We start from the raw sequence: 17531 nt of genomic DNA, 5'->3' as shown, positions 1-17531 counted from the left end.
CCCTTTAGGTGTAAGGTTAGCTTTTGTATTTGATATTTTTCTAGTTTTTTGAGAGAGGCTTGTATTGTAATGTACTTCCTTCTTAGGACCACCTTTGCTGTAATCCAAAGGTTTGGAACAGATGTATTTTCATTCTCATTATTTTCCATGAATTTTTAAAATTCTTCTTTAATTTCCTGGTTGACACATTTATTCTTTAATATGATGCTTTATAACCTCTAAGTGTTTGAGTTCCTTCCAAATTTCCCCTTGTAATTGAGTTCATGTTTCAAAGCATTGTGGTCTGAAAATATGCCTGGAATAATCTCATTCTTTTGGTATTAGTTGAGTCCTGATTTGAGACCTGTTGTGTGACCTATTCTGGAAAAAGTTTCACGTGCACTTGAGAAGAATGCATGTTCTGTTGCTTTAAGAAGGAATGTTCCTGTATATATCTGTGAAGTACATCTGGTTCAGTGTGTCATTCAAAGCTGATATTTGTTGATCTTCTGCTTAGATGATCTATCCATTGTTGTGAGTGGGATGTTGAAGTCCCCTATAAATAAAGTATTATTAACAATGTGTTTCTTTACTTTGGTTATTAATTGGTTTATAGAATTGGCTGCTCCCATGTTGAGGGTATAATTATTTACAATTGTTAGATCTTCTTGTTGTATAAATCCTTTAAATATGATATAGTGTACCTCTTCACCCCTTACGACAGTCTTTGGTTTAAAATCAAATTTGTCTGATACGAGGATTGCTACCCCAGCTTTCTTTTGAGGTCCACTAGTGTGGTAAATTGTTCTCCATCCCCTCACTTTCAATCTGGAGGGGACTTTAAGTCTAACATGAGCCTTTTGTAGATAGAATATTGATGAGTATTGCTTTTTTATCCAATCTGATGCCCTGTGTCTTTTGATTGGAGCATTTAGTCCATTTACATTCATAGTAACTATGGGAAAATATGAATTTAGTGTCATTGCATTGCTTGTAAAGTCCCTGTTTCTGCAGATTTTTTTAATTTGGTTTTTGTTTTGTTTTGTTTTTTGTTTGTTTTGTTTTTTATTTTTTGCTTTTCCCCTTGTCTATGTTACTCCTGGGCTCTCTTTTCACTTTCAGGATATCCCTTAGTATTTCTTGTAGGGCTAACTTGGTGGTCACATATTCTTTCAGTTTCTGCCTGTTCTGGAAGTTCTTTATCTCTCCTTGCATTCTGAATGACAGCCTTTCTGGATAAAGTATTCTTGGCTGCCTGTTCTTCTCATTGAGTATCCTGAATATATCATGCCAGCCTGGCCTGCCAGGTTTCTGTGGTTAGGTTTGATGTTAGTCTGATGTTCCTCACTCTGTAAGTAAGGAGCCTCTTGTCTTCAGGTGCTCTCGGGATTCTCTTTTAATCTCTAAAATTTTGCAAACTTCACTATTACATGTCAGGGTGTTGATCTATTTTTATTGATTTTGGGAGGGGTCCTCTCTGCCTTTTGGAGATGAATATTTGTTTCCTTCCCCAGATTTTTTTTTAAGATTTTATTTATTCATTTGACAGACAAATCACAAGTAGGCAGAGAGGCAGGCAGAGAGAGAGAGGAGGAAGCAGGCTCCCTGCTGAGCAGAGGCTTAACCCATTGAGCCACTCAGGTGCCCACCTATTATTAATGTTATGATTCTTGTTTTAAACGGGTAAAAGCATTTTAACATTTTAGTTGTGGTAACAAAACTAAATTAATATTATCACTAAAAAGATAATGGTAAAATAAGATTTTTAAGAGATACTTTATATAACAGAAATCTCAACTTTTTTTCACTCAGGTTTATCAATACCTTCTTCTGTATAATTCCTCTCATATAAGTCATTTCTTACTGCTATTTAGCTGGAGCTTTTATTTCTCAAAGTCCTATTAATTTGTTGACTAAGCCATACAACAGACATTTTTATTTTCAAGTTGGAAAAATGTGTGTAGTTTTCATTATTTCTTAGTTCATTAAATTCCTAACTTTTGCCCCAGCCATTAACATTGTCTTCTGACTGGCAACTTCTAATGTTCTTTTAGCAAATACTCATTAGCTAAATTTATCAATAATTTCATGTCATATAGCTTATTTTTTTTTTAACATACGGCTACCAAAAGCAAAGAATGCATTCTTCAAGACCACAAATTCCCTTTGCTCCATGTGGAAGGTCCCTTTCCACCTCTGAAATGTTAAGATTCTAATGTTTACCAATAGATATATAATTCTTTTAATGTTACCTTCACGTATTCATTTGCCTATAACCCAAAAAATGTGCTTTCCCGACCTAAAAGTTTTAGTTTAGATTAAATGAAGAAGGCTCACGAGTCTAGCACTGACCGTGCTTTACACACTGTAGGCTGTTGCTGGATGTAGGAGTTGAGTTTGAAAAGAAGATACAGAATATTAAAAAATTTAAATCAGAAACTCTAATTCTTTGATTCAAATAAACTTGTATCTAAATGTGACTGTTTTCATTTTTGGAATGAATTTTCATTCTTTTTCTAAACATTCAAACATCAATAAGTTACTGAGTATAAAAATGTGACTCTAAGTTATCCCAGAGTCCTAGATCAAGAATAACCATGAAATCTGGGAAACGAGGCTGGTTAGGGAAGTTCTTAGCTATGATTTGCTCAAATATACTTTCTGGCCATCTCTCTCTTTCTTTGCCCTTAGGCACCTCAATAATTCTGACATTGGTACATTTCTGGCATCATTTATTTCTCTTTGTTCATGGGCTATTAGTTGTTTTTCTCTTTTCCTCAACTTCTTTCCTTCTCATCAGTCTGTCTTCTAAATCATTCACTCACTTTTCTGCCTCACTCACTCTACGTTAGATCATGTGATTTAGACTGCATTTCAGTTATAACATTTTTAACTATGGTCTGATTAGATCTCATTTCTGAGAGTCTCTGTTCAGAGACTCTCTAAGAGAGTCTCTGTTTTTTACCCTTTTTTTTTTCATGTCCAGCTATTAATTTTATAATTGTTATCCTAAATTCCATATTTGACATCTTACTTATATTCATGTTGATTAAATATATAGCAGAGAACATTACTTCTGGTTCTTTCTTTTGTTGTGAATTCCTCCTTTTAGCTATTTTTGCAAGAGTAACACAGGTGAACAAGTGAACAAAACCAAAAATATCCACCATGACCCAAGGAAAATACACTCTAGATAAACCCAAAGCAGTCAGAAACCAAAATAGAAAAGCAAACAAAAGCAAAGCAAAACAGAACTAAAAAGAAAAAAGAGACAGAGAAAAAAACCCCAAAACCAAAAAACAAAACCCACTAGAGGGGGAAGAGAATATAATCTCACAGAGTGGACAAAACAGGGTGATCCACTTGCTCCTGAGTGAGTTTTGGTCTATGTGTTAGAAGACATGAAATCCCAAAATTACAAAGATAGCAAACTTTTATATATTTATATCTATATATACACAAATTTAAAAAAATGAATAGAGTCAGAAAAAAAGCCAAAAATGAAGTTTATGTCTATAAAATTAGGTTGTAAAAAATAAAAGTTAAAAGAGACTTAAAATACAGAGTTGATAAAACAAGAAAGTGGTTGAAATAGGAAAGAAGAAAAAAATGAAATGCAAAATTTTAGAATGAAAGACAAACAAATCATGAGAAAAAAAATCTTTGAGTTCTATATACTATTTCCCCTAGCACTGGAGTTTTACAGTCTTTGGGGATCTGTAACTTAGTTTGCAGCTGTTCTTCCAGTTGGTCTTCTGAATGAAGGGTCTGCTTTGTCACTTCTCAGGTGTCTTTGCTTGGGCAGAGTTGCACTGCCCCTTGCCAAGGGGCTGGGCTCAGTGTAAGCTGGTCTTCCATGTAGCTTTTTTTCCCCCCCGAAGTCTTTCCTTGCCTCTTAAGAGGATCACAATAAAAATGGCTGTACCCTGATCTCCAGCCCAGAGCCGAAAGGTAGTGGGTCTCCTTCTTCAGTAAACCCTTTGGGGCTGTTTTCATTTTTGTGTGTGCCAAACCCTACAGACTCCTGCAGTGTGTGCCCACAGTGATCCTCCCAGGGGAAGTCTGAGGGACCCATGTTACTGCTTTTTGTGTGCCCTGGGGCTAAAACCATTTGTGGGCTTGGGCATGTACCTGTTCCACCACTACTGGGGGATGGCTGAGTGTCACTCTATTGTTCTTTCCAGGGCTGGAGCCCTATAGATGATGCCCAGCCATGGGTGCCCCTGTTTTGTCCTTCACAGGGAGTGACAGACTATCCACGAATTCCTGTCCTTTACACAGTGCTCAGGTGGAAAGCAGTCACCCAATCAGCCAGCCTCGATGATTCTGGTGACACAATCTGAGGGTCCCCTCCTATGCTTACTGACTGTAATCAGTTTCCCCGCTCTTTGGGCACTCTACCAGCTCAGGCATTCCTGTTAGTTTTGTGACTCCTGGGATCTTGAGAACACACTGACCCACTTAGGATTCTGTCCTTTTCATACCCTGAGCCCTTTTCAGACAGGAACAGCCCTTTCCCTCACTAGAACAGATTTCTGAGAGTTCCAATTTTGCCCTCTGGGGCTGTATCCTTTTCCAGTAGTCTAATGGAGGGCCCCTCCCCTCTCTATTTATCTTCTGATATCTGCCTGGAGATTCACATATCCACATGTCCTACCTTGAAAAAGCAGTCACTTTTCTATTTGTGGAATTCCAGATATATTTTCTTATATCTCAGACTGAATTTCTGGGTGTTCAGAATGGCTTGATAGCTATTCTGCTAAATTTAAAGGACCAGATGATACGAGGTCCGCTTACGCTTCAGCATCTTGCATCCTCTCTGAATTTCCTAGTATTCTTATTATTGATTTCTAGTTTCATTCTATTGTGAGCAGAAATTTTGATTTCAGAAAAATTGTGATTTTTTATTGTGATTTCAGTCATTTATATTAAACTATTTTGTGGCCTAAGGTATTGTCCATGCATTCCATAGACACTGAGAAAAATGTCACCTGGTGTTGTTGGAAGGGTGTGTATATATATATATATATATATATATATATATATATATATATATCTATATATATATCTGTTAGATTCAGTTGGTCTATAGTGTTGTTCAAGGGTTCTGTTTCCTTATGAACCTGTTGCCTGATTATTATTTCAGGCATTAAAAGTGAGCTATTTAATCTTTCAACTGTTATTGTCTATTCTGTCTTCAATTCTATTTTTTTTCATTCATACATTGTCTATTTTATTTTTTGTTTTTTTTTTTTTTTTGTTTTTGTTTTTGTTTTGGAGGGAAGGAAGAGGAAGAGGGAGAGAGAATCTGCTCCAGCATGAAGTAGGTCATATGGATGGATCCCACTACCATGAGATCATGACCTGAGCCAAACTCAAGAGTTGGACATTAACCAACTGCTACCTGAGGGACCTCATAAAATCTCTTTTATAAAATACTATTTTGTCATTTATTAAAGTAATTTTTGATAAGGAAGGAATTCTATAATTTTTCCATTTGTTCTTTGTATGTCTTAGAAATTTTCATCCCTCATTTCTTGTTTTTTTTTTTTTAAGATTTTATTTTCAAGTAATATCTGCACCCCAACATAGGGCTTAAGCATAACTCCAAGATCAAGATTTGAATATTCCACTGAGACTGAGTGAGTCAAGCATCCCCTCTGTCTCCCATTTCTTGATCAACTGTCTTTTGTGTTCAGCTGATGTTTTTAGTGATACATTTTGACTGCTTTTTGATTTCCTCATTTTTTAATCCATTGATGTCTGTGTGTGTGTGTGTGTGTGTGTGAGAGAGAGAGAGAGAGAGAGAGAGAATTTGGATGTGTGCAGAGGGGTGGATAGGTTTGTGTAAATAGATGCGTGGTTGCCAGGAGGAATATATATAACATCCTAAAGATACAGCAATCAAATATGAATTGATATAAAATTAACATCAATCATATACAAAAATTTGACACCTACATTGACCCTTTATGTTAGTCAAAACACAAATGACAGCTTTATACATTGCTTAATAACATAAATGTATACTTATATTTTTGTATTTGTCTTTTAAAATTCCATAAAATATTTTTGAAAGGGAGTTACAAACTAAAATTATAAAAGTACTGGCTGTTATATCTGCCCATGTATTTTCCTTTATCAGAAATCTTTATAACTTAAAAAAAGAGAGAAATATTTATAGTTTCATATGTCTTTGAGTTATCAGATAGTGTCTTTTTCTCAAAGGAATAAAGGAATCTGATTTTCAGTATTTCTTTTAGGCCAGGTGAACTGGTTATGGACTCCCTCAGATGTTGTTTATCTATAAATGCCTTAATTTCTCCCTCATTTTTTAAGGAGCATTTTGATGGATAAAAATATTAAGTTGACTTTGTTTTTCTTACAGCACTTTGAAATACATTGTCTTACTGCTTTTGGACTCTAAGCTTTCATATAAGAAATTCACTGATAATCTCATTGAAAATTGCTTGTATGTGATAAGTCATTTCTTTCTTGTTGCTTTCAAGGTTTTCTATCTTTGTCCTTAAGTTGGTTATACTGTGCTTCATTGTGAGTCTCTTTAGGTTTATCCTAGTTATAATTCATTGAACTTCATCAAATTAAGGAGTTTCTGGTCATTATTTTTAATAATAATTTTATCTCTGTTATATTTTCTCTTATCATTTGGGATTCCCCATAATACATATTGGTCTGTTTGATAGTGTTTCACAGGTCCCTTATGCTGTGCTCACTTTACTTCTTCTTCTTCTCCTTTTTTTTTTTCCTCCTGGTCCTTAAACTCAGTAATTTCAAATGTCTTATCTTCAATCCATTGATTCTGTCTTCTTCCTGCTTAAATCTGCAGTTTAATTGCTCTAGTAATTTTTTATTTAATTTATTGTATTTTTCAGCCTCAGATTGTTTATATTTTTATGTCTATTTCTTTTTATATACTTATTTTATTCCTATATTATTTTCCCATTTTAATTTTGCTCTTTGTCTGTATTCTCCCTTAATTCTTTGAGCATATTTAAGACAGATAATTTAAAGCCAGATTAGATAATTAATTATAAGGTATCAATATAAAATTCCCTGACCTTGATTACTTACTGTGGTTATTTAAGGAAGTGTTCTTATTCTTAGGATACATGCAGTAAAACATTTAAGGGTAAACAAATTAAGGTACTAATTTTTACAAATTCAAAAAATTAAGCTTTCATTTATTAAAACGTATCTTTGAAATACTGACAAAGAGTAATAGTTAGTTAAAGGACAAAATCCAAATTGGTATAGTTTTTAGATTTAATTCTATTAAAGTTGGAAGAAAGTATGAGACTAATGATTAGGAAGTACTTTAAGAACTGAATATGTAAGTATTCAGACTTTTGCATATTCATTTTTATATTTGTTAGTCTGAGTAGTTATCTGACATGTAACACTATTAATGTTAAGTAGCTTATCAAATCAATGTTCACACTCAGTATTTAGCAAAATATAGACAAATATTTTAAGAAAGGGGTTTTAGAAAAATCATCAGTCTAGCTCATTCAGGGCAAAAATTCCAAATGATTGGCTGCCATTAACTAAATTAAAGAAAAGGAAGAAAATGTGATGACATGATTCTAGGTATATATCTTTATAAAAAAACATTTTCTTAATATAATGAAAATTTCTTAATAAACAATTAATTTAAGTGGAACTATGAGGTGCCTGGCTAGCTCAGTCAGTGGGATATACAACTCTTGATCTCTGGATTATAAATTTGAGCATCACACTGAGTATAGAGATTACTTTAAAAAATAAAATAAAATATCAAAGAAATAAGAGTAGAACCATAGATATTCTTACTGATTGCCCACAAAAACACTTTTGAATTATTAACTACTAGTGAGTGAAAGCATAGCACTATATTAGGAGCAGAGTTCCAATGTTGGAATGTCTGTCTTTAGATTCTCTCCACTCCTTACCTGCTATGTGACCTTGGGCAAAGTGTTTTACCTTCCAAGGTCACTGATTCATAATTTGTATAACAAAAATAATAAAGATACATCCTTCCTAGAGATGTTGCATGAGCCCTATGAGTTAATGCAGGTAAATTTTCATTACCTAGAAACAGTAAGTTCTCACTAAGTATAAATCATTTCCTCACCAATGTCATGGACTAATTTGCAGAGTTGCAATATGTTTATTGATTGCATATTGCTAGATTCACAACTTTGTTAATTAAAAGGTACTAAGTGCATGATGCACATGTCGAATATCAACACATATGTAACATTTTCCGATGAGAAATCAAATCAAGGAGAAAAATGTGTGTGTGTGTGTATGTGTGTGTGTGCATATGCATATGTATATGTTTCTATAAAAACCTGCATAAACATTAACTTCTGGGAGAAATCCACGCAAACTGGTCAAAAAAGGTCATCTCTATAAGGGAAGTAATGGGAAATTTAATTTCTTCTTTATATTTTAATGTATTTTTATATATGTTAAGTATAAATATTTTCTTTTCTCTGAAAAAGACAATATTTCTCTGAAATAATTCTCTGAAAAATAATTCCCTGAAAAAGACACAGACAAGCACCACCACAAAACATTGCAGCCAGAACAATTGCCCTGGAAGAGATAGCTGTGAAAGATGAAAAAACCTCCAAAGATTTGTCAAATTTGTTTTCTATCATGTGGAAAAGAGCTGAAAGGAACTTGAGAAGGTTAAAAGGTCCATGACCTTTGAGTAGCTAGTGAACACAAAGGAAACTCAGTCTCACTGGAAAATAACAAAGGGGAAGGGGGAGTTAATGAGGAATGAAGTCAGGTAATGTAGACCTTAGCACAGTGCACTGGTCAAGATTTGGAAATCTAAGCAGAATAGAAAGAGATGTTATTTTTTCAATGACTAGCATTTATCTGCATTATTAACTGCATTATCTTGTATTATTTGAATAGTGGTCAGATAGGTAAATATTACCATCTCTACTTTAGAGATGAAACTCAAAATCAAAAAGCTTAATTATTGCTGGTCACTAGTAGGTATTTTCTTGACATTGATTCTTATTTTTTTTTTAAGATTTACTTATTTGAGAGAGAGAGAGAGAGCATCGAGGGGAGGGACAGAGGGAGAGAGAATCTGAAGCAAACTCCTGACCGAATGTGGAGCTGAAGTTGGGCTTGATTTCATGACCCTGAGATCATGATCTGAGCCAGAACCAAGAGTTGGAGGCTCAAGCAACTGAGCAGCTCAGGCTCCCTTGATTCTGACTTAAAATAGAATATTTCTATTTACATTTGCTACTGAATTATACTGACATACAAAAACAGTTTTCTATGATACTTGTTATCTATGCAAAATATCTCATTATTGTATGTACTAATAGTATGGTCAACTGATTAACTTCTATTGTAGTTTTATGATAACACACTGTGATGCCAATTTCATCTTCTTTTCTAATATTTACACACCTGATTTTAAAAATTTAATTACATTAGTATTTCTAATCCAATATTGATTGATAAGATTTTAACAGAACTTAACAACATTTTAAAAAACTAATGTTTATAAGTGAGCTTCTAGTGTGAGAGATGAGTAGATTATGTATGAATATGCATATGTCTACATTCATAGATATATATGGTAGAGTTGTCTGATTTGGACATAAAAATTTAAAATGAGTGGGAAGAGTTCCATCATACCTGAAATAGTTAATATTATATCAAAACTGCTTAGCCATAGAAATTTTATAACCATTACTTGTAAACCCATCAAAAGTATCTCATTTATATGGATAGAATGGCAGCTTAGTACCTTTTATACTCAACTGGAGTAATTGTGTTTCTATTTGAAGTTGTAAATAGTAGTTTAATATACTACATACCTATAGATATTAAACTCTCTCATACTTATTTCATTAAGGTACATCTTCTTTCTATTTATTCTTGGTCATACTTCTCAGAATCTATGTTTACAATGATATTTTTTAATGTTATATTTTCAATGAGCTTTAAAAACATCATTACGGGGAGGAGTAAAGATGGCGGAGAAGTAGCAGCCTGAGACTACACCAGGTAGCAGGAGATCAGCTCGATAGCTTATCTAAACATTGCAAACACCTACAAATCCAACGGGAGAGCAAAGAGAAGAAGAACAGCAACTCTAGAAACAGAAAATCAACCACTTTCTGAAAGGTAGGACTGGCGGAGAAGTGAATCTAAAACGATGGGAAGATAGACCGCGGGGGGAGGGGCCGGCTCCTGGCAAGCGGCGGAGGAACGGAGCACAAAATCAGGACTTTTAAAAGTCTGTTCCCCTGAGGGACATTGCTCCAGGGGTTAAACCGGGGTGAAGCCCACGCGGGGCCAGCGTGGCCCCAGGCCCCGCAGGGTCACAGAAGGATCGGGGGTGTCGGAGTGTCGGAGAGCTCGCAGGTATTAGAACGGAGAAGCCGGCTGCAGAGACAGAGCCGAGGACTGAACTCTCAGCTCAGGGTTACCTTGAACTGGTCGTGGGCTGGGTGAGCTCGGAGCGCGGCTAGAGGCTGGGGATACGGGAGTGATTGGGTGCTGTCCTCTGGGGGCGCACTGAGGAGTGGGGCCCCAGGCTCTCGGCTCCTCCGGGCCGGAGACTGGGAGGCCGCCATTTTCATTCCCGTCCTCCGGAACTCTACGGAAAGCATTCAGGGAACAGAAGCTCCCAAAAGCGAACCCGAGCCGATTACTTAGTCCGGCCGCCGGTAAGGGCGGTGCAATCCCGCCTCGGGCAAAGAAACTTGAGAGTCACTACAACAGGCCCCTCCCCCAGAAGATCAACAAAATATCCAGCCAGGACGAAGTTCATCTATCAAGGAGAAAGCAGATTCAATTCCTAAGACAGCAGAGTAATTCCAGAGGAGGAGAAAGCAAAGCACGGAACTTATGGCTTTCTCCCCATGATTCTTTAGTCTTGCGGCTACTTCAATTTTCTTTTCTTTTTTCAATTTTTTTTTTCTTTTTTCAATTTTTTTTTCGTTTTTCTTCTTCTGCTAAATTTTTTAAAACTTTTACCCTTTTCTTTTTTAACGTTTTTTGACTAGTTCATCTAAATATATATATTTTTTCTTTCTTTTTTATATTTTTTATTTGTTTTATTTTTTAAATTTTTTTCTTTTTTTTTTTTCTTTTTTTTTCAGAACCTGTTTTTATCCCCTTTCTCCCCCCCACAATTTGGGGTCTCTTCTGATTTGGTTACAGCGCATTTTTCCGGGGTCTTTGCCACCCTTTTAGTAGTTTATTTGCTCCTTCATATCCTCTTATCTGGACAAAATGACAAGGCGGAAAAAATCACCACAAACAAAAGAACAAGAGACAGTACCGAAGGCTAGGGACCTAATCAACACAGACATGGGTAATATGTCAGATCAAGAGTTCAGAATGATGATTCTGAACATTCTAGCCGGGCTCGAAAAAGGCATGGAAGATATTAGAGAAACCCTCTCTGGAGATATTAAAGCCCTTTCTGGAGAAATTAAAGAACTAAAATCTAACCAAGTAGAAATCAAAAAAGCGATTAATGAGGTGCAATCAAAAATGGAGGCTCTCACTGCTAGGATAAGTGAGGCAGAAGAAAGAATTAGTGATATAGAAGACCAAATGACAGAGAATAAGGAAGCCGAGCAAAAGAGGGACAAACAGCTACTGGACCATGAGGGGAGAAATCGAGAGATAAGTGACACCATAAGACGAAACAACATTAGAATAATTGGGATTCCAGAAGAAGAAGAAACAGAGAGGGGAGCAGAAGGTCTATTGGAGAGAATGATTGGAGAGAATTTCCCTAATATGGCAAAGGGAACAAGCATCAAAATCCAGGAGATGCAGAGAACCCCCCTCAAAGTCAACAAGAATAGGTCCACACCCCGTCACCTAATAGTAAAATTTACAAGTCTTAGTGACAAAGAGAAAATCCTGAAAGCAGCCCGAGAAAAGAAGTCTGTAACATACAATGGTAAAAATATTAGATTGGCGGCAGACTTATCCACAGAGACCAGGCAGGCCAGAAAGAGCTGGCATGATATATTCAGAGCACTCAACGAGAAAAACATGCAGCCAAGAATACTCTATCCAGCTAGGCTATCATTGAAAATAGAAGGAGAGATCAAAAGCTTCCAGGACAAACAAAAACTGAAAGAATTTGCAAACACCAAACCAGCTCTCCAGGAAATATTGAAAGGGGTCCTCTAAGCAAAGAGAGAGCCTAAAAGTAGTAGATCAGAAAGGTACAGAGACAATATACAGTAACAGTCACCTTACAGGCTAATAATGGCACTAAATTCATATCTCTCAATAGTTACCCTGAATGTTAATGGGCTAAATGCCCCAATCAAAAGACACAGGGTATCAGAATGGATAAAAAAACAAAACCCATCAGTATGTTGCCTACAAGAAACTCATTTTAGACGTGAAGACACCTCCAGATTTAAAGTGAGAGGGTGGAAAACAATTTACCACGCTAATGGGCATCAGAAGAAAGCTGGGGTGGCAATCCTTATATCAGATCAATTAGATTTTAAGCCAAAGACTATAATAAGAGATGAGGAAGGACACTATATCCTACTCAAAGGGTCTGTCCAACAAGAAGATCTAACAATTTTCAATATCTATGCCCCTAACGTGGGAGCAGCCAACTATATCAACCAATTAATAACAAAATCAAAGAAACACATCAATAATAATACAATAATAGTAGGGGACTTGAACACTCCCCTCACTGAAATGGACAGATCATCCAAGCAGAAGATCAACAAGGAAATAAAGGCCTTAAATGACACACTGGACCAGATGGACATCACAGATATATTCAGAACATTTCATCCCAAAGCAACAGAATACACATTCTTCTCTAGTGCACATGGAACCTTCTCCAGAATAGATCACATCCTGGGTCACAAATCAGGTCTCAAATGGTATCAAAAGATTAGGATTATTCCCTGCATATTTTCAGACCACAATGCTCTGAAGCTAGAACTCAATCACAAGAGGAAAGCTGGAAAGAACCCAAATACATGGAGACTAGACAGCATCCTTCTAAAGAATGAATGGGTTAACCAGGAAATTAAAGAAGAATTGAAAAAATTCATGGAAACAAATGATAATGAAAACACAACAGTTCAAAATCTGTGGGACACAGCAAAGGCAGTCCTGAGAGGAAAATATATAGCGGTACAAGCCTTTCTCAAGAAACAAGAAAGGTCTCAAGTACACAACCTAACCCTACGCGTAAAGGAGCTGGAGAAAGAACAAGAAGGAAACCCTAAACCCAGCAGGAGAAGAGAAATCATAAAGATCAGAGCAGAAATCAATGAAATAGAAACCAAAAAAACAATAGAAAAAATCAATGAAGCTAAGAGCTGGTTCTTTGAAAGAATCAATAAGATTGATAAACCCCTGGCCAGACTCATCCAAAAGAAAAGAGAAAGGACCCAAATCAATAAAATCATGAATGAAAGAGGAGAGATCACAACTAACACCAAAGAAATACAGACAATTATAAGAACATACTATGAGCAACTCTACGCCAACAAATTGGACAATCTGGAAGAAATGGATGCATTCCTAGAGACATATAAACTACCACAACTGAACCAGGAAGAAATAGAAAACCTGAACAGGCCCATAACCAGTAAGGAAATTGAAACAGTCATCAAAAATCTCCAAACAAACAAAAGCCCTGGGCCAGACGGCTTCCCAGGGGAATTCTAGCAAACATTTAAAGAAGAACTAATTCCTATTCTCCTGAAACTGTTCCAAAAAATAGAAACGGAAGGAAAACTTCCAAACTCATTTTATGAGGCCAGCATCACCTTGATCCCAAAACCAGACAAGGATCCCACCAAAAAAGAGAACTACAGACCAATATCCTTGATGAACACAGACGCAAAAATTCTCGCCAAAATACTAGCCAATAGGATTCAACAGTACATTAAAAGGATTATTCACCACGACCAAGTGGGATTTATTCCAGGGCTGCAGGGTTGGTTCAACATCCGCAAATCAATCAATGTGATAGAACACATTAATAAAAGAAAGAACAAGAACCATATGATACTCTCAATAGATGCTGAAAAAGCATTTGACAAAGTACAGCATCCCTTCCTGATCAAAACTCTTCAAAGTGTACGGATAGAGGGCACATACTTCAATATTATCAAAGCCATCTATGAAAAACCCACCGCAAATATCATTCTCAATGGAGAAAAACTGAAAGCTTTTCCGTTAAGGTCAGGAACACAGCAGGTATGTCCATTATCACCACTGCTATTCAACATAGTACTAGAAGTCCTAGCCTCAGCAATCAGACAACAAAAAGAAATTAAAGGCATCCAAATTGGTAAAGAAGAAGTCAAACTATCACTCTTCGCAGATGATATGATACTATATGTGGAAAACCCAAAAGACTCCACTCCAAAACTGCTAGAACTTGTACAGGAATTCAGTAAAGTGTCAGGATATAAAATCAATGCACAGAAATCAGTTGCATTTCTGTACACCAACAACACGACAGAAGAAAGAGAAATTAAGGAGTCAATCCCATTTACAATTGTACCCAAAACTATAAGATACCTAGGAATAAACCTAACCAAAGAGACTAAGAATCTATACACAGAAAATTATAAAGTACTCATGAAAGAAATTGAGGAAGACACAAAAAAATGGAAAAATGTTCCATGCTCCTGGATTGGAAGAATAAATATTGTGAAAATGTCTATGCTACCTAAAGCAATCTACACATTTAATGCAATCCCTATCAAAATACCATCCATTTTTTTCAAAGAAATGGAACAAATAATCCTAAAATTTATATGGAACCAGAAAAGACCTCGAATAGCCAAAGGAATATTGAAGAACAAAGCCAAAGTTGGTGGCATCCCAATTCCGGACTTCAAGCTCTATTACAAAGCTGTCATCATCAAGACAGCATGGTACTGGCACAAAAACAGACACATAGATCAGTGGAACAGAATAGAGAGCCCAGAAATCGACCCTCAACTCTATGGTCAACTCATCTTCGACAAAGCAGGAAAGAATGTCCAATGGAAAAAAGACAGCCTCTTCAATAAATGGTGCTGGGAAAATTGGACAGCCACATGCAGAAAAATGAAATTGGACCACTTCCTTACACCACACACAAAAATAGACTCCAAATGGATGAAGGACCTCAATGTGAGAAAGGAATCCATCAAAATCCTTGAGGAGAATGCAGGCAGCAACCTCTTCGACCTCAGCCGTAGCAACATCTTCCTAGGAACAACGGCAAAGGCAAGGGAAGCAAGGGCAAAAATGAACTATTGGGATTTCATCAAGATCAAAAGCTTTTGCACAGCAAAGGAAACAGTGAACAAAACCAAAAGACAACTGAGAGAATGGGAGAAGATATTTGCAAATGACATATCAGATAAAGGTCTAGTATCCAAAATCTATAAGGAACTTAGCACACTCAACACCCAAAGAACAAACAATCCAATCAAGAAATGGGCAGAGGACATGAACAGACATTTCTGCAAAGAAGACATCCAGATGGCCAACAGACACATGAAAAAGTGCTCCACGTCACTCGGCATCAGGGAAATACAAATCAAAACCACAATGAGATATCACCTCACACCAGTCAGAATGGCTAAAATTAACAAGTCAGGAAATGACAGATGCTGGAGAGGATGTGGAGAAAGGGGAACCCTCCTCCACTGTTGGTGGGAATGCAAGCTGGTGCAACCACTCTGGAAAACAGCATGGAGGTTCCTTAAAATGTTGAAAATAGAACTACCCTATGACCCAGCAATTGCACTACTGGGTATTTACCCTAAAGATACAAACATAGTGATCCGAAGGGGCACGTGTACCCGAATGTTTATAGCAGCAATGTCTACAACAGCCAGACTATGGAAAGAACCTAGATGTCCATCAACAGATGAATGGATAAAGAAGAAGTGGTATATATACACAATGGAATACTATGCAGCCATCAAAAGAAATGAAATCTTGCCATTTGCGACGACGTGGATGGAGCTAGAGCGTATCATGCTTAGTGAAATAAGTCAATCGGAGAAAGACAACTATCATATGATCTCCCTGATATGAGGACATGGAGAAGCAACATGGGGGGGTAGGGGGATAGGAGAAGAAGAAATGAAACAAGATGGGATTGGGAGGGAGACAAACCATAAATGACTCTTAATGTCACAAAACAAACTGGGGGTTGCTGGGGGGAGGTGAGATTGGGAGAGGGGGAGCGGGCTATGGACATTGGGGAGGCGAGGCGAACCATAAGAGACTATGGACTCTGAAAAACAACCTGAGGGTTTTGAAGGGTCAGGGGTGGGAGGTTGGGGCAACCTGAGGGTTTTGAAGGGTCAGGGGTGGGAGGTTGGGGGAACAGGTGGTGGGTAATGGGGAGGGCACGTTTTGCATGGAGCACTGGGTGTTGTGCAAAAAGAATGAATACTGTTACGCTGAAAAAATAAATAAAATGAAAAAAAAAATCATTACTGAAGACTTTCAGTTTTAGCCCTGCCATGTAAAGAATATATAAGTCATCTCCTCCATCATTACAGCACAACTGTGGCAAAAATTTAAAATGAATTTTTTTTGACCCACCAGAAAACCGTGGTCATAAGACAAACTGTCTTCACAACCGCCGGAGACAAGTGAATCCAGAGACTCACAAAAAGGATCTGTTTGTTTACCTGCAGCCTAAGCTTCTAGAGCTCTAAAGTAGTAAAAGCACTGAAATAGTAATTTTGACAAATTGCTGGAGGTTGGGTGTGGACTAATTTGAAAATGAGTAGCTCCTGTGGCTCCAGGCTTAAAAACTTCTCTTTCATGGATTTTACTCCATGAAACCCACCGGCTTATCACAGAAAAACCCTGGAAAGATGTCCTCATGTCTCAGGCCAAGGGAAGAAAAGAGTAATCATTTTGTAATATACCTAGAGTATTTTCCATAATAAATGCTTAATCTCCAGGAGAAAATACTTTACCAGAGCCTTATCCCAGATTGGATAAGGGCATTTATCCCACTGCAGTCCCATATTATTAGAGAAGCATTTGTGAAGACCACAACCCAGAGACACAGGCCCAGAGAAGGACTGAGATTTAATAAGATTGCCCGTGAATATACCTAACCATCAGAGAAACAGAGTACCAATGAAAGAAGAGGGGGTTATGCCTGAAATCTCAGTAAAGCACAGATGCTATTCAAGAAGTACTTGAAAATTAGGAAAATCCACGTCAGGGGAGTAAAAACAAAGACATGATAAATTTGAAGTCTTCGGAACCCACAGCTAAAGAAAACACTTAATACAGCCCAATCCCTACCCAATTAACATAAAAACTAACATTGACACTATTTATCTTCATTGTTATTATCCCCATAGTAGATGGTCCATACTAAACAAACAATCAAACAAACAACTAGGGAATGCCAAAGGGGGGAAAAAAATGGGAGTGTGAAGAGAAAAAGCAAATAACAAAACAAGACTCAGATATGGCACAGATGTTGGAATTATCCCACAGGAAATATAAAATAAATATGATGAATATGT

The sequence above is a fragment of the Meles meles genome, chromosome 9 (assembly GCF_922984935.1).
Source record: "Meles meles chromosome 9, mMelMel3.1 paternal haplotype, whole genome shotgun sequence".
In the NCBI taxonomy this organism is placed as follows: domain Eukaryota; kingdom Metazoa; phylum Chordata; class Mammalia; order Carnivora; family Mustelidae; genus Meles; species Meles meles.
Note: the sequence above shows the minus strand (reverse complement) of the source record.